The following is a 24,088-nucleotide window of genomic DNA, read 5'->3' as shown; positions in this document are numbered from 1 at the left end:
TTATGGTTATCAATAATCATTTTCATAAATGTCTCTATTTTTATCATAATTATTACCCATTTGAATCTCAATTATATCAGAAAATTTTCTACATATATTTTCAATTTCTTCATTACTTTTTTATTTCTTTTCCATTTTCTAAGTGTTTTTCCATGTAAATCTTAAATTTCATTATAATATTTTGTATTTCTCTTCATCTTTCTCAGTAATTTTTCGACATATGATTTCAAAGTTATCAGAAATTTGTATCATTTCAACCTCCAATTTTATCAGTAATTCTACATATATTGTCAAACTTTTCTTAAATTATTTCTATATTTGTCTTCATTTTTGCCAGTAATTTTTCATAATTTCCTCATTTTTATCAGAACCTTTTCCATTGAAATTTTCAATTTCATCTAAAATTTCTTTACATATGTGTACTGGCTGTTTTTGTGTGTCAAATTGGCACAGGCTGGAGTTATCACAGAGAAAGGAGCTTCAGTTGGGGAAGTGCCTCCGTGAGATCCAGCTGTGGGGTATTTTCTCAATTAGTGATCAATGGGGGAGGGCCCCTTGTGGGTGGTGCCATCCCTGGGTTGGTATTCTTGGGTTCTATAAGAGAGCAGGCTGAGCAAGCCATGGGAAGCAAGCCAGTAAGAAACATCCCTCCATCAGCTCCTGCTTCCTGACCTGCTTGAGTTCCATTCCTGACTTCCTTTAGTGATGAACTGCAACATGAAAGTGTAAGCTCAATAAACCCTTTCCTCCCCAACTTGCTTCTTGGTCATGATGTTTGTGCAGGAATAAAAAACCTGACTGAGACAATATGTTTACACTTTTTTTGTATTTTTTTCTATATTTATCTTCATTTTTACTATTAATTTTTCCATAACTGACTTTGTTTTATAAGAAATATTTTCCTTTTAAACTTTCAATAATACCAAAATTTTTAAAATATACATTTTTAATTTTTTAAATGTTTTCCCTACATGTCTTCAATTTTATCAGAAGCTTTTCTACATGTTTTCAATGATTTCACAATTTTTCTTATATTTGTCTTATTATTATCAGTAATTTTTCTATGTATGTGTTTATCAGAATTATTTACATGTAATTCTTTAATCTTATCGGAAAGTTATTTTTATACATTTAGTTGTATTTAAAAGATATAATTTCTTCATATCTTTTCTGTACATGTCTCCATTTTTACCAGTAATATTATTGTATGAACTTTTTTTGCTTATAGAAACAGGGTTTCTCTGTATAGACCTGGCTCTTCTGGACCTCACTCTGTAGACCAGGCTGCCTGGAACTCAAAATCTGCCTGCCTGTGCCTCTCAAGTGCTAGGATTAAGGGCATGAGCCATCACTGCAGAACTCACATCAATTTTATGTAGATCCCAGGAGAAAAGGCCTTCTGAAGCATGGTGTTCAGTGTTACAGTTCTGTCTTATGGGGAAGGGGGAGTGAAACACTCTTCTAGATGGAATTCCATGAAACAGCTCTTTTTATTCCAGGGTAATAAGGGTTATTGAAGCTTTGTGGAGTGGACAGTGGTTTTCAAGGAGAGTGAAAACTTTTGTCTAGAGCTGAGATATTAGGAATGCTTCATTTACATGAGGAGGAATTCTAGGTGCTTAAACATGTAATTCAGCCATGAGGCTTTGTGACTACCTAAGACAGACATGGGAAGTCTCACTGGACTATGTGGACCAAGGCATGCAGGCCTGGAACAGGGAGGAGAGATCCTTACTTCTACCTGTCTCAAGGTGAGATTTTCAGGGTTTTGGACACCTTATTCTTTCTTCAGACCAGCTCCCTTGGTTTCAAGGTTCATGTGTCCCACACCAAGGGATTATTATATCTTATTCCATACATATATTCAAACTATATAAATAAAAGATAATTTATGATGTTAAATAATACATGTAAAGCTTGCAATATAGTACCTCAGTAATTATATAAATGATAATGAGTGACTGACAATAATTGCTTCAGGAGCATAGTCACCAGAACTTGGCAGTGGCCAGCCTCAAAGTGAAAAATGGAAAAGACAGACTAGGAACCCTTTCATGGTGTTTCTTAAATTTTGCTACATGGACAACTATACTATCACCCTAAATAAGATCAACTAAGGTTGAAATTAGTTTGGGGAAATATTAAGTTATTTTGAATTAAGTGAAATTTGAACCAATGTATAACACCAGATTTGTTTTCTAATAATACTGATTCAATGTATAGAATGAAACCCCAAGTTTTAAATTGGCTATATGTATATAAATCCCCATTTTCATTAAAATGTACTGTGATTAAGGAATAACATGTAAAAGTTAAAGACTACCTTGGCATATTTACATAATAAATCATAAGTGAGTATGTTTTTATGTTAAACATCCAGTTCAGTGTTATGGAGGATCAAGATTATTTAATGTCAGATGTATAAGTAAATTGACAAAAATGTATGCAGAGGCTAGAGAGATGGCTCAGTGTTTAAGAGCAATGGTTATTCTTCCAGTAGAGTGGGTTTACATCCTCAGCACCTACATGGCAGGTCAAAATTGTTGAGCAGCCTGATCAGAAGCCAGCCTGATAGTTCCATTAGAGGCTACAGCTTCATAAACTGTGAGATTGGAGGAAAGGCAGAGCCAACAATCTTTAGTAAAGTTAGGTTGAAAAAAATCAGGCCTAAAAAGGATCCACTGACAAACTTAAACTATCCCTCACAGGAAGAGGGCAAAGGAACCTGAGGGGGGATCAGGGTAGGATGACTCATAGAAAATGGATTTGGAATAATGTAATATGGATGCAGTAAATGTGGAACCAGAAGTTCATTTGGACCAATGCCCTGCATAGGTTAAACAGCCTTCTTCACCTGTCTAATTCTGAAAGAAAGTATTATTAGCATCATATCCTCCTGATATGTAGACTTGAATACCCCACACCAAACTCCCAGACGAATTAACCCTTGTCAGTGAATGAAATACCTACTTTGGGATAGACAGTGTTGCTTCTTTAACAAGAAGAGAGATTATCCATGAACACATAGAATTATAACTCATAAAGATGCCAGAATTTTGTCTCCTAAGACACATAGTAATCAAATCTCCACCCTTTGCCTTCTGTAATCCTGGTCCCAGTTGTGTTTGGGGAGGGATTCAAACTTCCAAGAACATTGATTTGTGTCCTTTCAAGTGACATCACAGCAGCTATGGAACCTTGAAGGCTTTGGCTAGGGGCAACCCCCTGATTTAGACATCATTAGTGAGGTTGCCTCTGAATTGTTAACTGCTAGGGTAAGGCCTTGTCTTCCTAGTGATTAACTAGAACTATTAGGTCAATTTTAAAGTTTTGGGTATTTAGATGGATACAGTGCCCTAGTAGGTGCTTTTGAGGATATATTCTTAGAATTCCTTGGAGATTGCCAGAGTGGATCTCTGATGAAGTGCCAACATGTGGTGACTGTTCACCAATTGTTTTCCGATATTGCTAGCTTAAATATCTCCATACTTTGGCTGACCCTGATGTGCGCACTCAACTTTGTTTATAGAGAAGAGCTATTCTGAGCCTAATAGGTTTCTGACCAACCATCTACTGGGCAAACCACCCAGTACCCACTTATGCTTATGCTTGGAAATTAGAAAGGCAGTACTTTACCAGACCCAACACATTGGAGAAAGCAGTCCAAGCAGTTCTCCATGTGGTAATCTAAACAGCCTGGGATAGAGATGAAGCCAGAAGCTTCAGGAAAAAGTGTGAAGGTGGAAATACCAGGAAGAAAGTGGAACATAGACAGAGCCTGAAGCTTTGGGACAAGGTACAAAATGGGAGTGGCAGGATGGAACAGAGATGGTCTTTAAAGAGATATCCAGACCCTGATAAATGGTCATTGGCTCAATGACGAGGTCATCAATTTCTACATGAACCTTCTGTTTGAGAGAAATGAATACCAAGGCTACCCAGCTCTTCATGTGTTCAGCACTTTCTTTTACTGCTGTCTACAGCATAATGGTTACAGATCTGTGAAAAGATGAACTTTAGGAATCAATCTCTGAAAAAGAACTTATCTTGGTGCCTATTTGCAGGAGCAAATTAAATTGGAGCCTGGTAGTAATGGATTTAAGAAAAGTATTATATCCTTTGATTGAATGGGACAGACAGGGAAGACTATCTGTGAAACCATCTTCCAGTATTTACAGAATGAGAGCAAGACACTAAGGAACATAGAACAGGACCCTTTGGAGTGGAAGCAATACAGTATGACATCAGTGGAGATTCCTCAGCATCTGAATGGGAGTGATTGTGGAATATTTACCTGCAAACATGTAGATTACATTGTTAGAGACCAACCCGTGTATTTTCCTCAGAAATACATGCCCATCTTCAGGAAGAGGATTTTATGGTAATTCCTGCCCAGTCACTTACTGTAACAACATCCACTTGGCTGCTATGGTCCCTGCTGTTAGGATTCTGTCTGAGCTCTGCCCCACAATTACCTGGCAACAGCCTGATATGTCTGTCCCCACTGTTGCCTGGCAAAAGCCTGGTAGGCCTAATCTACTGGCTGCTCACCCCCTCCTCTTTCTCTTAGCTCTTACTCTCTTTCTCTTATCTCTCTCCCTCTCAGCTTCTCTCTTGCCACTCTTGGACTCTCCTCCCTTCCACTCTCCATGTGGTCATGGCCATCCTCTGGTTCTCTCTCTCTCTCTCTCTCTCTCTCTCTCTCTCTCTCTCTCTCTCTCTCTCTCTCTCTCTCTGTCAGTCTTTCTCTCCCTTTATTACCCCTTATCTCCCCTCCCCATGCCCTGAATAAACTATTCTGTACTATGTTGGTGTGTGTCTCAGGAGAAGGGATGCCTTGGCATGGGCCTGCTGAGGCACCCCATTCCCCCACACCACCATATACCACATTCTCTAAACTCTTTCTCTTTTTATGATCACAATATCTGATTCAGTCTTTAATTGTTCCTTCTACAAAGGATGAGATTTTATCATTCCTAAGACTGGCTAGCTTTTTACATTACTGTGTTCCATCCTTTTCCCTTCCTTATATGAAGCTGCTTTTTGCCCCACCCATGAACTGCCTCTCAAACCTGTTACCAAGCCCTTTCAGAGGGTCCAACAGGCTCTTCTTAAGCCCCAGCCTTACATCTCCCTGATCTGACTCATCCTTTTTCCATCTATGAAACTGAAAAGAAGGGATTTGCCCTTGTAGTCTTAGGTCACCAACTGGGACCTTCTTTTGCACCTATAGCATATTTGTCAAAATGACTAGATTTAACCATCCGGGGATGGGCACCTTGTATTCCTACCTTAGCGGTCACTGAACTCCTTATTTGAGAGTCAAAGAAATTAACCTTGTGTTTGCCTATAACTGTGTTCTCTTCTTATAACCTGTCACAGCTCCTAACTTTCAAAGATTTACAGACTCTACCTCCTTCCAGAGTTCTTTCTCTTCAGGAAGCACTAATAGAAGATTCTGTGCTCAGCTTCCAATCATGCTGCCCCCTTAATAGTTCCAATCTTCTTCACTGACCTAATACTAACCAATCCCTGTCTCATTCCTGCACTGAAACTTTAGAGCAAATATTACCTCATCCTTCACACATACAGGAGGGCACTTTGCCTCAGCCACTTATACCTGGTACACAGATGGTAGCTCCTTTCTATGTGAAGGGGCTAGAAAAGCTGGCTATGCCATAGTGTCAGACATAGGTTGTAGAGGTGCCCTTCCTGCTCACACCACTAATCATCAGGCTGAGCTAATAGCCCTCATCCTTGCCTTTCAACTGACACAGGAACAATCCTGCAACGTCTACACAGATTCCAAATATGCTTTCCATATCTTCCTGTCCTACACTGCTATCTGGAAGGAGCATGGTTTACTTAACCACAAAAGGAGGATCAGTAACTAATGCAAACCACATGTTGGCCATGCTAAAGGCCTCCAATCTTCCCACAGCTATTGGGGTTGTTCACTGCAGATTCCAGGAGACAATGACTCTATTGTCTCCAAGGGAAACAACCAAGGTGATGAGGCAGCTAGACCTGCAGCCCTTAGGGGCCTAAACTCATATCACTTTCCCCATCCCAGACTACCCCATTACTTTGCCACCTCTGTTTTCTCCTATGAAACTTTGCTAACCACCATCTAACATGGCCACAGTCTACCACAGCCACAGACTCTCTCCTGTCCACTACCTGTCAACATTGGAGACCAGGTCCTCCTATCCCCTTCCAGATCATCAGCCCTCACCCAACTCTCCCAAATGGCAGGGCACTTTTAAGGTGATTCTTGTGATTCCAACAGCTGGCAAACTCAAAGGATTCTATCATCAGGACCACCTGTCCTACCATAAACCTTTCAGCCCTCCACCTGAAAATGACTCTTCTTCATACACTTCGACTCTATCAGGACCATGCTCTGTTAAGCTTCAGAGGACATCGAGACCACCCAACTTGTCCACGATCCCAGAAAATGAGACTCCACTCTGGCAGTTGAGCTCAACCTAACTGGATTATACATGGCTTTCTTGTCCTCCCCCAGCTGTTCTTCATTTCCATCCAAGGCATTCTTACATCTGGAGATTTGAGGTTCAAGAATCCCTCACAGATTCCAAATCCCTCACAGTCTTTCCAAATAGGGCCATGAAACAGCTCCATAGCCAGATGCCAGGAACCGATCCAAATTGTTATCATCCTTATATCTGTTAACTCATCTAAATATTATGATCTCTACACTTGCTTTCTCTTTGACCAGACAAAAGATTATTGTAGAAAATGGCCTGATGAATATGGGGGTGGCCCATATTGGTCTTGTCAGATACATATACGAGGATCACAGATTAATCATTTCTTCAATCAACACCACAAGACACTTTTCTTCTACATACAAGACCCATGGTATTCCAGGTGAGAGACAGGAGTTGTTGGCAAGCTCTACTGAAAAAATAAGCTCAGTTCTCCAGTAAGTACTATCCATATTCAGAGAAAATATATCTGTTCAACCCATAGATATTGTTCAACCCATAGATATCGGAAAAGTAAGGGAGATAATCAAACACTCCTCTGAGGTCCTTACCTCTTTGACAGCACTCCTCATAATAGCACTAACCTGTCATTTCTCCTTTTGCTTCAAACCTTGACCTTGGCATACCATCTCCTTAGTGTCACCAGGACTGGTCCCTTTAAAGATTGTTGGTTATGCCTACCCCCTAGAATCGACTCAAAATTGTCACTTACAGCCTCTCTGCTGACACTGCCAAGTAACCCTACCTCACCTTTTGTCAGATGTCCTGACTCCAATGTTGCAATAACTCCATACCTTACATCTGTCTCTCTCTTTGGCACAGAAAACTGTTTTAAGATGTCTGGGACACGTTCTGTAGGAACACTAAGCTCCCTAGACTGCAATAAGGTCATAAGCATTGATATATTATCTCTGCCACAATGCCCTGCAATCCAGAACACATCAATGCTTTGTGGCACCCAGGTATATCATCGCCTACCCATCAGTTGGTCCGGAGTTTGCACATTGGTACTCCTTTTCCATGAACTGGGAGTAATCCAGGGAAATGAGCCCCTACCAATCCCATTTGTAGGTATGATAGCTGCCCCACATATGAGGGCAGTTCAGGTCATGCCACTCTTGGTCGCTATGGGAATAACAATAGGTGTTGGTACTGGCATTGCAGGATAACAACTTCTATGTCCGAATATAATACATTCACCTCCCAGTTTAAAAGCAATCTTCAAGGAATGACTGAAACTGTGTTTACTATCATTCTTTGGCACTGCTGTGCTTCAGAAGTGACAGGGCCTAGATGTCCTGACAGCTAAAGAAGGTGGTCTTTGCCTGTTCCGTCAAGAAGAATGCTGTTTCTGTGTCAACCAATCTGGGATAGTGAGAAATAAAATCCAGGAGCTACGGTCAGACAGAAAGAATTTCAGGGATTGTGGGAAGTCCAGTTCTGGGATTTTCAAAAATCCAATATGGAAGTGGATACTCCCTTTTGTAATGCCTTTTCTAATCATCTTCCTGGTGTTATTGTTTGCTCCCTGCCTCATTAATCTTGTTTCTACATTCCTCCAATGGCAAATACAAAAGATTTCTAACCAAAATATTGATCAGTTCAGTTTATGTTACAGGATTACCAACCACTGCCCACAGAAGAGCCGCTGTCCACAAAGGTACCTGATGGGAACATTTACAAAGTAGATACCAATGGTGAAAGTCAGCTGCACCCCAAAATTGCCAGTGCCGCTAGATAGCAGGTAGCAGTTTAAGAGACAAGGTGCCCTCATTCAATTTCACCATCTGCTTCCCTCTCTTCTTATTCCTTCTCTTTATAATAATAAGAAGGGAAGAATGTTGGTATCAGGACCTCCAAGACCTGTGACATCACATGGGCAATAGCACAATCTATATGCCTGTTGCCAGGGCAATGGCCACCTTGTTTCAAGGATCCACTGGGCTCACCTTTACCTGCGACCATGTCACCATCCATATATATGGGAGTACAGCCTACCTCTCTCTCTCTTCCCCTCTTCTCTTTCCACCACATTTGTCCTTTCCCTCAAAAAACCCCACCTGGAACAGTTTGGCCTAGTATGGTCTCTTTACTGTTGCTGCAGCCTTTCACCAACCCTGCCACTGCATTCCCAGTTGCCTACCAGTCATAACAGGAACAAATGAGACCAATCAATAGATTTAGTGGTGAGAATTTTGCTTTCCAAAAAAAAGAAGAAGAAGGAAAGAAAGAAAGAAAGCAAAACAAACAACAACAACAAAAACAAACAACAACAAAAACACCACTGCCAGGAGCCATCCTCACTTAGATCTCAATGCCAAGAGCTCTCATTACCAGGAGCCATCCCCACCTAGATCTCAATGCCAGGAGATCTCCATATCAGAAGTCATTCCCACATAGATCTTGATGCCAGGAGCCATCCTTACTTAGATCTCAAAACCCCCTCCTTTTGAAGTTCACCTGTGGGTAGGTTACTATAGCAACTCCTTTCCATTTCACCTCCTCATGATCCCCTTTATCATGCCAAAATTCCAGCAACATTAACTAGCTTTTCCCAGGGGAATGCCAGGACAGGGAAGCACAAGCAGGTGGGTTGGTGAATAGAGAGTGGGGAATGTAATAAGGTGTTTTCAGAGGGGAATGCAGGAAAGGGGATAATATTTGAAATGTAAACAAAGAAAATATCTAATAAAAAAAGAAATGAAAAATAAAGCAACTAAATTGCTATCGTTTGACCTCTAGTGAAATAAGATTTTAACACATGTACTGAGCCATATTGGGTGTCATGCTACTTGGTAGGAACTCCATATTGATCAAGGTGAACTTCCTCTCCAAGCCTATGTTGAGCAGGGAATCCTGTGCTATTCAGCATCCTGCTCTACCTAGGGTGGAGTGCTCAGAGTGCAGGTGAGGTTTATTGTTCCTCCAGGTCTATGAATTCCTGAAATAAGCAGGTGACCCATCCAGCTGCCTGAGCAGTGGAGCCAAGGACCACCAGACAACTTCCCTGGAACTCAGCTCAGAGTATGGGGGGAGGGACTTGCCCAAACTCTTGCCCAAATGATCTGACCACGATTAAAGTTGGGGCCTTGATCGGTAAACTATCATCCTGGCCTCGTTCTTTTCACAGTTTCCCCCACCCATCCCTAAGTTTCTCTTCCAGAACAGTTTGCAATAGCTGCAGGCAGCTACAGAATACAACAGAATGGTGCCCTGAATCTGTGGTTGGACTCAAGAGAAGCTGGTAAAGGTGACCCCGTCTTCATGAAGCATTGCAGAAAAAAACGGAAAAGGTGGTATCCTGCAATGTGAGCAAAATAGGTGCTAGAGGATGTGGACTAAGTAAAGTAGCCTAGACCCAATGCTAAAAGGCTTAGGGACAAGACAGTGGAAAATTGGGGACATTATAGGCATTTGTCAAGAGCTTTTAAGAACTGATTCAGGCAAAAAGAAAAGGGTTTAAAAATAGGCATATGTCTACAGCCTCCAAGAGCTGCTTTAAGAAAGTTTGAAAAAAATGAAAAAGTAAGAGAGAAGGAAATTAGATGTAATTGCTTAACAAGCATGCTTGTCTTTCTTTGTCCTCGGTGCACACTGTGTCTACATGTATGTTTATGTCCTATTCATGGCATTTTGTGAAGTAGCATTTATTTGTTTCATGTTAAAAAAATTATAATTGATAAAAAGTTCATTTGCAGGTGGTCTATCTTTTAATCTAGCCACAGTTTACACAGGAGAGGCTGATTTAAGTTATTTACATATCTTGACTATAGAGTTATAAATTAATTGGTTATGATTTAAAAGGTACAGTGTTATTAAGAAAAGGTTAGTTTAAAACTGGTAGCTCAGGGTTGCAGCCATCTTAAACAACAACACGTGGCATGATGCAACCCAGGAAATACAGGCCTCTAAGATGCTTTTAAATTGACATGGTGTTTTGTGTGAATCTTGTCCTAGAAATTGGACTTGTGGGTAATAGGATTTAAAATAATGTCTCTTCAATTATTTATACTGTCATGCATTTGAACATAAAAACTCGCAGACAAACCTTGTGCTGTAAAAATAATGCATTTGCCATTGATTTTAAAGAAAATAGATTGTTTAAAATTGGGATTTTCTTCCAAAGTTATAGTTATGCTCTAATATTGCAAGAAAAAATTAAGATACAATAAAAATTGCCAGTGTGCCATTGGCTGCAGTTTGTAGTCTAGTTAAAGGCTCACGATTCTTAACATTTTGTAATGAAGATAATTTTAAGAGTGATACAGCTGTGGCCATTGTAGGCCTATTGCCACTTTTCCACAAGTTTATTGCCTACAATGGTAGAAGCAAAATTTAACCCTGCAAGATTCAAAAGGAGATCTCAGTGGAAATTTATTTGATAACAAACAGGCCCATTTGACTACTAAAAAAACAGTAAAATTTTTCCAGGAACCCTGAAATTACAGGTTCCTTTTGTTATTTGACCCTCATACAATGTCCCTGCAGGACAGGAGGGTTTGGATCCGGTCTTAGACAATAGGCTCAGATTAGAAGACATTTACATTTGAGTTAGTGCAAAGCTCAGAGTTTCCTCAGTGGAAGCTATTGAGGAACTGCTTTTCTCTTGCAGGCCCCACCTAGGGAGTGTTTAGCTAAAAGAACATTCCTGACAGACATATCCTGGTGTGGTTCAAAATGCAGTTCAAACTTATGAAAGGTTAATGAGGCTATGTGGAACTTAGGAAGGCATTATTATTTGGCCTGCCTACTCCATATAAAATTATTATATATTTAAAGTGTTGTTTTTTGCTTGACATTCTGATAATTATAAAAGCATTTGCTTCTATGAGCCAACTTTACAGAAGCAATAAAGCAATTTCATTAGAAGGTTTTTTTTTTTCCCTCAAGGACTGGCTAATAGCCTTACCTTTTGTGAGAGAAAAGGTTTTGTCTCTGCTTCAGTACAAGAAGCTGGGATCTTAGATTTTTCAATATATTTTGTTCATGAAAGGTTTGTTACAGGCATGTGCGTTCAACTATCAGGCTTTTAAATTTTTTAAGTAAATGATTTTCAAAGGTTTTTAGGATATATTAATTGGCTTTATCTTATATTAACCTCATCTTAAGCTTGCCACAGGAGGACTTAAACCTCTGTTTTCAAGGTAGAAAACGTTTGTTCCTTGTTTAAAACAGCAATCAAATTGGTTATTATAAAACATTAATGGTTGATCTATTACATGGCAACCCTTTATAGGCAAAATTAATAATTGTTATCCAAAAGATAATTTGTTACTATCAGATCACATGTTTGTTCCTTTGAGTTTCCCCCTGCTTCAGTACAAATACCTGACTTGGTTGCTATAGCAACTATTTTTAGATGTTAAAAATCAAGCTTTTAATAACAGTAAATATATATGATCAGCAGTGGAACCAAGGTGACAGGGTCCACGCAGGCCTTGTGCCCACTACCACTGACCTTCACTGGCCAGTCAGGCTGCAAGCGGTGGCAGATTTATAGCGCCTTTCACCCCACAGAAGCTACATCAGAACTCTGCCTCCCGCCAGTCAGTTACAAGAGTCTCTCTGCCATCTTGGATCTCAGGTGCCAGAGAAATCAGACAGACTGAGGTATGCAAATATAACCCAAGGCCAACATTGCGGGAGTCTAAGCCTGACAGGCATTGGCCTGCACCCAGGCCTTGGGCTGTTGGGGGGCGTGCATGGTGTGCAAACCCGGCCAAGAGGTTGTTTGCATGACCCGGCGCTGCCATTTTGACTACGGGACACCAGAGAGTTTTAGCAGGCAAAGTCAGCTAAGAGTCATAGCCCGAGGTTAGCATAGCGGGGCTCTAAGATGGACAGGCCTTGGACCAACCTCAGGCTCTGGGCTGCTCGGTGGGCCATCTATGTGCCAACCGGGCCAGGAGGTTGTTAGCCTAGCAGACTCTCCCAGCACTTTCAGGGACCGCACACACTCTGCCATCCTGGCCACCTGACAGAAACAAATAACAGTCATAGACCGAGGGCAACTTTGCTCAGGCCTTTGCCTGCCAGGCTTTTGCCTAGACTCGGGGCCTCAGCAGCTAGGCTAGCCTTGTGTGCACCAACCCGGTTTGGAGATCAGCTGCCCAGCAGAGAGACCAGCACTCGGAAAAGGTCCCGCAGCATAGACCATCAGCACTCACTGAAGGAGCAAACGGGCACCGCCTGGTTCACACAGACAACCTGGGGCAAGGCACACTAGGGCTCCAAGGACACCCAAGAGGAGGACAGCACAACAGCAATCTGCTACAGGGGAAACCCAGCCATCCAGTGTTGCAGAAATAGCCCTACAGCCTCACAAGAGGCACAAATACAAGCCAGAGACAAAACCAACTAATGCCAGAAATAACAAGATGGCAAAGGGAAAATGCAGGAATGCTACTAACAGAAATCTAGGCAATATGGCAGCGTCTGAACCAAACTCTCCAACATCAGCAAGTCTTGGCTACACAAACACACCAGAAAAACAAGATTTGGATTTAACATCACTGTTCATGCTGCTGCTAGAAGAATGCAAAAAGGACATAAATGAACCTCTTCAAGAAATACAGGGGAACATGAATAAGCTAGAAACCAGTATAATGGAAACTCAAAAATCACTTAAAGAAATTCAGGAGAATAAGGCTCAAAAGATAGAAGCCAATAAAGAAGAAACACAAAAAAACTTAAAGAAATGCAGGAGAAAGTGAGTCAAACAGCAGAAGTCATGAAAGAGGAAATACAAAAATCTCTTAAAGAATTACAGGAAAACACAAACAAGCAAGTGAATGAGCTAAGCAAAACCATCCAGGATCTAAAATCAGAAGTAGAAACAACTAAGAAATCACAAAGGGAGACAGCTTTGGAGATAGAAAACCTTGAGAAGAAATCAGGGGCCATAGATGCAAATATCAACAACAGAATACAAGGTATGGAAGAAAGAATCTCAGATGCCAAAGATACCATAGAAACCATGGACTCAACAGTCAAAGAAAATGCAAAATGCAGAAAGCTTATATCCCAGAACATCCAGGAAATCCAGGACACAATGAGAAGACCAAACCTAAGGATTATAGGTATAGATGAGAGTGAAAATTTACAGCTTAAAAGGCCAGCAAATATCTTCAACAAAATTTTGGAAAAAAACTTTCCCAACTTAAAGAGAGAGATGCCTATGAATATACAAGAAGCCTACAGAACTCCAAACAGACTGGACCAGAACAGAAATACTTCCTGTCACATAATAATCAAACCCGAAATGTACTAAACAAAGAAAGAATATTAGAGGCGGCAAGAGAAAAAGGCCAAGTAACATATAAATGAAGACCTATCAGAATCACAGCAGACTTCTCACCAGAGACCATGAAAGCTAGAAGATCCTGGGCAGATCTCATGCAGACTCTAAGAGAACACAAATGTCAGCCAAGACTACTATACCCAGCAAAACTCTCAATCACAATAGATGGAGAAACCAAGATATTCCATGACAAAACCAAATTTACACAATATCTTTCTACAAACCCAGCTCTACAAAGAATAATAGGAGGGAAACTCCAATACAAGGAGGGAAATGACACCCTGGAAAAAGCAAGATAGTTACCTTCTTTCATCAAACCCAAAAGAAGATAACCACTCAAATCTAAAAATAACATCAAAAATGACAGGAAGTAATAATCACTATTCCTTAATATCTCTTAACATCAATGGACTCAACTCCCCAATAAAAAGACATAGACTAACAGAATGGATAAGGAAACAGGACCCTACATATTGCTGCATACAGGAAACACACCTCAATGTCAAAGACAAAAACTACCTTAGAGTAAAATGCTGGAAGACAATTTTACAAGCCAATGGTCTCAGGAAACAAGCCGGAGTAGACATTCTAATATCAGATAAAATTGACTTTCAACCTAAATCATCAAAAGAGATACAGGACACTTCTTGCTCCTCAAAGGAAAAATCCACCAAGAAGAACGTTCAATTCTGAACATCTACGCGCCAAATGCAAGGGCACCCTCATTCATAAAAGAAACTTTACTAAAACTCAAAGCACACATTGCACCTAACACAATAATTGTGGGTGACTTCAACACTCCACTCTCCTCAATGGACCGACCGATCAGGAAAACAGAAACTAAACAGGGACACAATAAAACTAATTGAAGATTTGGACCAATTGAACTTGACTGATATTTATTGAACATTTCACCCTAAAACAAAAGAATATACCTTTTTCTCAGCACCTCATGGTACCTTCTCCAAAATCGACCATATAATTGGTCACAAGACAGACCTCAACAAATATAAACAGATCGCACTAATCCCATGCCTCCTATGGGATCACTATGGAGTAAGAGTGGTCTTCAATAGCAACAAAAACAACAGAAAGCCTACATACACATGGAGGCTGAACAATACTCTACTCAATGACACCTTGGATAAAGAAAAAAATAAAGAAACAAGTCAGAGGCTTTTTAGATTTTAATGAAAATGAAGGCACAACATACCAAAATCTTTGGGACACAATGAAAGGAGTGCTAAGAGGGAAATTCATAGCCCTGAGTGCCTCCAAAAAGAAAATGGAGAGTGCATACACTAGCAGCTTAACAACACACCTGAAAGCCCTGGAACAAAAAGAAGCCAATTCACCCAGGAGGAGTAGAAGACAGGAATTCATCAAACTCAGGGCTGAAATCAGTCAAGTGGAAACAAAGAGAACCATACAAACAATCAACAAATCCAGGAGCTGGTTTTCTGAGAAAATCAACAAGATAGATAAACCCTTAGCCAGACTGACCAAAGGACAGGGAGAAAGTATCCAAATTAAGAAAATTAGAAATGAAAAGGGGGATATAACAACAGAAACTGAGTAAATTGAAAAAATCATCAGATCCTACTACAAAAGCCTATACTCAACACAACTGGAGAATTTGGAGGAAATGGACAATTTTCTAGACAGATACCAGATACCAAAATTAAATCAGGACCAAATAGATCATCTAAACAGTCCCATAATGCCTAAAGAAATAGAAGAGGTCATAGAAAGCCTTCCAACCAAAAGAAGCACAGGACCAGGTGGCTTCAGTGCAGAATTCTATCAGACCTTCAAAGAAGACCTAACTCCAATACTCTTCAAACTATTCCACAAAGTAGAAAGAGAAGGAACACTACCCGATTTCTTCTATGAAGCCACTATTATGCTGATATCAAAACCACACTAAGATCCAACAAAGAAAACTTCAGACCAATTTCCCTTATGAACATGAATGCAAAAACAGAAACCAAGAACACATCAAAACAATCATCCACCATGATCACGTAGGCTTTATCTCAGGGATGCAGGGTTGGTTCAATATAGGGAAATCCATCAATTCAATCCACTACATAAACAAACTCAAAGAAAAAAAACCACACGGTCATTTTATTGGATGCTGAAAAAGCATTCAACAAAATTTAGCATCCTTTCATGCTTAAAGTCTTGGAAAGAACAGGAATTCAAGGCCCATACCCAAGCATAGTAAAAGCAATATACAGCAAACCTGTAGCCAGCATCAAACTAAATGGAGAGAAACTTGAAGTAATCCCACTAAAACCAGGGACTAGACAGGCCTGCCCCCTTTCTCCTTATCGTTCCAGTATTGTACTTGAGACACTAGCTCGGGCAATTAGACAGCATATCGAGGTCAAAGAGATACAAATTGGAAAGGAAATCAAACTATCATTATTTGCAGATGATATGATAGTCTACCTAAGTGACTCAAAAAACGCCACTAGAGAACTCCTGATAAACAACTTCAGCAAAGTGGCAGGTTATAAAATCAACTCAAGAAAATTAGTAGCCTTCCTATACCAATGGATAAGCAGGCTGAGAAAGAAATTAGGGAAATAACACCCTTCATAATAGCCAAAAACAGTATAAAGTACCTTGGGGTGACTCTTACCAAATATGTGAAAGATCTGTATCACAAGAACTTCAAGACTCTGAAGAAGGAAATAGAGGAAGACCTCAAAAAATGGAAAAACCTCCCATGCTCATGGATCGGCAGGATTAAGATAGTTAAAATGGCCATTTTGCCAAAAGCAATCTACAGATTCAACGCAATACCCATCAAAATCCCAACTCAATTCTTCATAGAGTTAGAAAGAGCAATTTTTAAATTCATCTGGAATAACAAAAAAACCCAGGATAGCTAAAACTATTCTCAACAACAAAAGAAATTCTGGGGGAATCAGTATCCCTGACCTCAAGCAATACTACAGAGCAATAGTGTTAAAAATTGCATGGTATTTGTACAGTGACAGGCAGGCAGATCAATGGAACAGGACTGAAGATCCAGAAATGAACCCACACACCTATGGCCACTTGATCCTCGACAAAGGGGCTTAAAACATCCAATGGAAAAAAGATAGCCTTTTCAACAAATGGTGCTGGTTCAACTGGAGGTCAGCATGCAGAAGAATGCGAATTGATCCATCCTTGTCTCCTTGTGCTAAGCTCAACTCCAAATGGATCAAGGACCTCCACGTAAGGCCAGACACTCTGAAGCTAATAGAAAAGAAACTGGGGAAGACCCTTGAGGACATTGGTACAGGGGGAAAGTTCCTGAACAGAACACCAATAGCGTATGCTCTAAGATCAAGAATTGACAAATGGGACCTCATAAAATTACAAAGTTTCTGTAAAACAAAGGACACCATCAAAAGGACAAATCTGCAACCAACAAATTGGGAAAAGATCTTCACCAACCCTACATCAGATAGAGGGCTAATATCCAATATATACAAAGAACTCATGAAGTTAGACCCCAGAAAACCAAATAACCCTATTAAAAATAGGGTACAGAGTTAAACAAAGAATTTTCCCCTGAAGAACTTCGGATGGTGGAGAAACATCTTACAACATGCTCAACTTCATTAGTCATTAGGGAAATGCAAATCAAAACAACCCTGAGATTTCACCTTATACCACTCAGAATGGCTAAGATTAAAAACTCAGGAAACAGCAGGTGTTGGTGAGGATATGGAGAAAGAGGAACACTTCTCCACTGCTGGTGGGGTTGCAAATTGTTATAACCCCTCTGGAAATCAGTCTGGTGGTTCCTCAGAAAACTGGGTACCTCACTTCTGAAAGATCGTCCTATACCACACCTAGACATATACCCAGAGTTTTCCCCAGCATGTAATAAGGATATATGCTCCACTATGTTCATAGCAGCCCTATTTATAATACCCAGAAGCTGGAAAGAACCCAGGTATCCCTCAACAGAAGAATGGATGCAAAAAATGTGGTATATATACACAATGGAGTACTATTCAGCCATTCAAAACAATGAATTCATGAAATTCTTAGGCAAATGGATGGAGCTAGAGAACATCATACTAAGTGAGGTTACCCAGTCTCAAAAGATCAATCATGGTATGCACTCACTGGTCATGAGTAATCATGGTAAAAGTGGATATTAGCCTGGAAAACTGGAATACCCAAAACATAATCCACACATCAAATGAGGTACAAGAAGAATGAAGGAGTGGCCCCTGGTTCTGGAAAGACTCAGTGTAGCAGTATAAGGCAAAACCAGAACAGTGAAGTGGGAAGGGATGGGTAGGAGAACAGGTGGAGGGAAGGGGTTTATGTGACTTTTGGGCAGTGGTGAACCAGAAAAGGGGAAATCATTTGAAATGTAAATAAAAAATATATCGATTTAAAAAAGATATTTTATTCCTCCCTTTTTTCATTGTTGTTCAGTGGAATATAGGATGAATAAAGCAACTTACTTGAAAAAAATAGTAAATATATATATAGCTCATGGTTTATAATTGCTTAAAATTTTCCCTTTTTAATACTTCTAATTCTTAATTTTTACAATTGTTTATGCAAATGTAATTCAAATTTAAAAAGATATATTCTTTAAATGACTGTCCTTTCGATATCTAAGAGCTAATCCAAAGGCTGGAGAGACAGCCATGTGTGCTTGGAGCCAAACTCTTGTATTTTATGGTTGTAAGCCTGGAGAGATGGCTCAGCCATTAAAGGCTATGCCTTCATTCATGGAGCATGGCAGCTACAGAATATAACAAACACACCCCTGTCCTGGAACTCTTTGTTGATATAAAACTCAAACATTATAACTTGACAACATTGAATATGGTGAACTATTAACCAAGTCTCCTGAAAAAAAAAGAGAAAAGCCCTGACTTATCAACCATGAGAATGAAAACCCCAGATAAGAAGCAGTGTGTGGTGATAAACACAAGACTCCTGTAAGGAGCCTCCATGTTCACAGACTGGTAGACAGGTTGGAATGTCATTTGGGCAGAGAGATTGGAATTTGATATGTACAGAGGTCATTTATCATGGACAGGTTTTCAACTTCCGAAACAGCCATTCTTTGCCACACTCTGCACCTGAGCTTGCCTCTTAGATAATAGCTTCATACAGGCTACTAACTTTGAATTAACATCTTGTAATAAGAAACAAAATCCCTTTAAATCTGTCACTATAGCAGACTACGAGCTTTCAGCAAAGCAACAGCTAAGAATGTCATCAGATAGTGTCTTAGAAATATATAACCTTCTCTCCTACTCTGTGTAATGTTCTATAACACAACAATGGCAAGAACTCAGAGTTGCAAACACAACAAAGCTTCTCCTTCCTATGACTTCATGTCTGTGACATTTTGATGCTGATATGTTCTAGATGAAATTCGTAAATATAACTCTGAATTTCAGGCATTTGAATTTGTCGTTTAATTCAAGCATCACCATATTAAAAAACTCAACTTACTGTATTTATGGTAAAAGAAACAGTGAGGACAGGGAAAAAAGATATTTTTATTGTGTAATAAGTATCAGAGTTTTGCAGTGTGAGAATCAGTGCATGCAGTATAGCATATCACAAAAAAAACAAAACCCAAGAACAACAACAACAACAAAACAAAAACACAAACAAAAAGAATCTACAACAAAAACCACAAAAGACAAACAAATCAACAAATAATAAAACATAAAACACAAACAAAAACAACACAGAAACACAAGCAATAACAAGCAACAAAAAATCACAATCAAAAAACAGAAAAAAAACCCCAAACAATGTAAAACAAAATCACCAATTCATTGACTAAATCCAGAAATAAACACTATTACTAGAGCACATGATCTTCATTGGGTTGGAAAGAAGCAGTTTCTAAGCTTGCTGTAGTTGCATTCATCCTAGAGATGTCATTAGAGCAGCAGTACCACATCCCATGATAGTACTATATTTAAGATAGTGGGGAAAATCCAATTAGACAGCTCAGTACCTGTTTTAAATGTCTTCAACTCCTCCTACTTGAAGTATATTAGAAAAATGGATGGAAAAGTACAGAAATTAACAGTTAGCCTGTTTAATCTTGTGACCCTTTGCTTTGTAGGAATAGCTGAGGCACTGATTATTTTACAACATTAAGCAATTGTTTTAAGATTAGCTCAACTGTACCAGGAAGTGGTCCATCTCAGGCTAAGAGACAGGGTACATTCAAGATACAGTAATTTCCTCATGGCTTATGTAAGCTAAAATCAGTTTTGCTTTTACAAGCCTAGCACAATTAATTTTTCCTCTAACCATAATTTTTTGTGATGCAGCAATGCAGGACCAATGTGATGGTTTGAATTTTTTTCTTGTTCTGGGAACAAACCTCTCCAGGATGTAATTAGAAACAAAGAGAAAGAAGCCTGGCACAAACAAAATGATACCTGGGGAAATAACAATCATGAAAAATTCAATCATTTTAGAGAAAAAGGTCCCTTTTTTCCTTACAATAAAATATTGGTATAAATACATTTGCATAATTTGTTAATATTTTCATTGGAAACAAACAAACAATAGGTGTCTTGTCGGAGACCAAACTGGAAAATCAGACCCTCAATAGCTCTCACCTTGAGATTCCACTGACCTTTAGGTTTACAGCTGAACCACCCCCTTCTTCACACAAAGCTGATCAACTGGTTCTCATCCTGGCCAAACACCTGGGGTTGTCTAGGAGGAACCAACATTCCAGACAAGCTGCTGGATGCCACAGCCAACATCCTCCCGGATGACCTTTCCTCCTTCTGTGCTTTTAGCAACCCCCTCAGCCCCTCCCTACTTCCTCTTTCGAGTGTTCAAAACCAGGTGTTTTGCTTTTCATTAAAGAGGCTTTGACAAGACCCCCCTTTTGCTTGGCCTTGCTCGCTTTTCCCTCCTGTTTCTCTCTTTCAGGCTTGGATTCTCCTAGGCTGCCCGAATAACTAGGCCCCACGGACCGGGACAGTGTCTCAACTCTTCTCACATTTTTTGTAAAAATATATCCATATCTTTGAAAGTAGATCAAAGAAATCATCAAGGGGCCAGAGATGGATCAGTGGTTAAAGTGTTTGCTGTTTAATCATAGTAGCTGGAGTTAAGATCCCAGGACTCTTGAAAACACAGACTTTTGTAACTGCAGCTACAATTGAATTCTTCCTACTGTTTTATAGGGAGGAGTTCAGGGCTTTTGTTATTGCTAGGATTGTAACCAAAGTAGTAATGTTTCATTTTTAAGAGATACTCTGCCAAAGGAAACTGAGATACTTATCAATTCATTCAAAATTCCCACTCTGAATAGGGAGCACTCTGAAATCCTGGCCCCAGTTGGGTTTGGGGAGGGCTTCCACCCTCCAAGAACATTGATTTGTATAATTTCAGGTGACATCAAAACCAGCTATGGAACCTTGAGGGCTGTGGCTAGGTGCAATCCCCTGAGTTAGATATCATTCCTGAGGTTGCCTCTGAAGTGTTAGCTGCTAGGTTTAGGCCTGGTGCCTTACAAGTGAATAACTAAAATGATTAGTTTGATTTTGAAGGTTTGGTATTTACCTGGTTATATCACCCTAGAAGGATACTTATGAATATGTATTCTTAGAATTCCTTGGAGTTTCCCAGAGTGGACCCTGATGAAGTGCAACATCTGATTATTCACCAGTCATTTTCTGTTATTGCCAGTTTAATTAGTTCCATTGTTTGACTAACACTGACTAGCAAAGTCAACTCTGTTTATAAAGAAGAACTAGACTGATCATAATAGGTTTCTGACCTTGGACTAACCATCTACTGGAAGATAGTATTCTTCAGACCCCAGGGCAATCCACCCAGTACCCACCCAGAGCCAGGCATATGATTGCTTTTGCTTGGGAATTAGAAAGGGAGTACTGTACCAGAGCAAATTTGTTGGAGAAAGCAGTCCAAGCAGTTCTCCATCTGGCTGTCTAAACAGCCTGGTATGGAGATGAAGCCAGAAGCTGCAGGAAAAGGGTGAAGTCAGAAATACCAGGAGGAAAGTGGGAGAGAGACAGAGCCTGAAGTTTTGGGACAAGGTCCAAAATCAAAGTGGCAGGATGGAACAGAAATGATCTTTAAAGAGGCCAGCAATGCTTGGAAGAAGACTCCTCAGGAGCAACTAGACATAGTGCTTCAGAGAGAACAGCCATGCAGAGGTCAGGTAAGAAAACCCCAGGAAGAGAGTCCAAGACCACTCAAACCCCTACAGTGTACCAAAGATCCCCCAGAGCAGGCTGAAACTGAGAGGAAGCCTGCTAATGGTTGCAAGGGTTTCAATTTCTCCTATTCCATCATGGAGGAAAATGAGCAAAGGCCCCCAAAGGAAAAGTATAGAAGGTTACTTCAATGAGACCATCATGTGAGGTCTGACCCACAGAGGCCTCACCCAATCCTTTCAAACACTTCAAACATCCAAGGTGGCCTGTCAGGGCACGGTCATGGATCAGAAACTACTCTGAGACATTCAGAACCACCCACAATTGTTGCCATAAAACAATATCTCTCATGAGACAAGAGAGAAGTGGTGTGCAGAAGAGAAATCTGTTACACAGAAGAAAGATTGTATAAACCTTGAGGGATGAAGAAGGAACAGCTTGGAGCTAGACTCAAATCATCCTGGATAGTGGCAGTGGAGATAGTTCACTCGCCAACAAGGTGACAGTAATTGCAGCAGAGAAAAAGTCTCTAAGAGACCAAGAAAAGGGCAGAGATGTGGATTAAATCATTGATATTACAGAGAACAAGGAGAAGGAAATTACGAATGCATTGGTTTCAGAACCTCTAGAGGAAATCTTAAGCTGGAGATTAAGGCTACAAATCATCCGAAGTGATATCCAGACCCTGAAGAATGGTCATTGGCTCAGTGGTGAGGTCATCAGTTTCTACATGAATCTTCTGCTTGAGAGAAATGAAAACTAAGGCTGCCTGGTTCTTCATGTGTTTAGCACTTTCTTATACCACAAGCTAAAGCGTTCTGGTTACAGTTCTTTGAAATGATGGACTTGAGCACTCAGTCTCTTTGAAAAATTAACTTATCTTGGTGCCTATTCACCAGATGTTTCATTGGAGCCTGGTGGTAATTGATTTAAGAAAAGGAAGTAATATATACCTCGATTCAATGGGACAGAAAGGGAAGACTAAATTTGAGACCATCTTCCAATATTTCCACTTCGGAGTGAAAGCAATCCAGTATGACATACAAGGGGAATACTCAGCAACTGAATTGGTGTAATTGTGGAATATTTCCTTGCAAATATGCAGATTACATCCCTAGAGACCAATCTGTAAACTTTTCTCAGAAGCACATGCCGATCTTCATGAAGAGGATGGTATGGGAAATCCTGCACAATCACTTACTGTAACAACAACCACTTGGCTGCTATGGTCCCCACCCCCGTGCTTTTCCATTCATGTTTCTAATATACCTCAAGTAGGAGGAGTTGAAGAGATTTAAGACTGAGCTCTCTGACTGCATGGTCCCTACTTTCATCAATAGAGTCCTATCATGGGATGTGGGACTGCTGCCCTAATAATATCTCTAGGTTACATGCAACTACCACTATTGTAGAAACTGCTACTGTCCAACCCACTGGAGAATGTGTTCAAGAAATGTTTAATGCTTGATTTAGTCAATAAATCGGTGTTTTTGCTTTATGGTGTTTTGTGTTTTTGTGTTTTCAGTTTGTTTTTTGTTTCTGATTTGGTTTTTCTTGTTTGTTGTTTTTGTTTTATGTTTTATTCGTTGTTTTTGTTTGTCTTTTTGTGTTTTGGGTTGTTGGTTGTTTTTGTTTTGGTTTATTGTTTTTGTTTTTGTCTGTTTTTTTTGGTTTTCCTTTTTCTTGTTTTATGTTTTAGGTTTTGCTATTTCTTGCTGTTCTGATTATTTCTATTTTGGGTTTTGTGTTTTTTGGTTTAATTTTTGTTTGTTTTTTGTTGTCTTTTGTTTGTGTTTTTGGTTTTGTTTTGTTGTTATTTCTTGTTTTTGTTTGTAATTTTGGTTTTGGTTTTGTTGTTTGTCTTTTTTGTTTGTGTTTGTGTTTTTAGGTTTGTTTGTTGTTCCATTTGCATTTTTGGTTTTGATTTTTTTTTATTATTTGGTTTGTTTCTGTTTTGTATTTTTTGTTTGTTGTTTTTCATATTTTTGTTTTGTTTGTTGTTTTGTTTTTGGCTTTTTGGTTGTTTTGCTTGTTTTTGTTTTGAGTTTTTGTTTTTGTTTTTGTTTTGTTTTTTTCTTCCT

The 24,088-nt window shown here is 39.7% G+C and overlaps 2 pseudogenes; both read left to right on the top strand.

The window, feature by feature from the left end:
* Positions 1 to 1,638: 1,638 nt before the first annotated feature.
* On the top strand, positions 1,639 to 4,385 carry LOC127674588 (sentrin-specific protease 2-like; annotated as a pseudogene).
* A 2,494-nt stretch (positions 4,386 to 6,879) lies between these two features.
* Positions 6,880 to 23,213, top strand: LOC127674587 (sentrin-specific protease 2-like; annotated as a pseudogene).
* The last annotated feature ends 875 nt before the right edge of the window (positions 23,214 to 24,088 follow it).

This window comes from Apodemus sylvaticus, chromosome X (assembly GCF_947179515.1).
Source record: "Apodemus sylvaticus chromosome X, mApoSyl1.1, whole genome shotgun sequence".
Taxonomy (NCBI): Eukaryota; Metazoa; Chordata; class Mammalia; order Rodentia; family Muridae; genus Apodemus; species Apodemus sylvaticus.
Note: the sequence above shows the minus strand (reverse complement) of the source record. Positions and strands in the feature narration are given on the sequence as shown.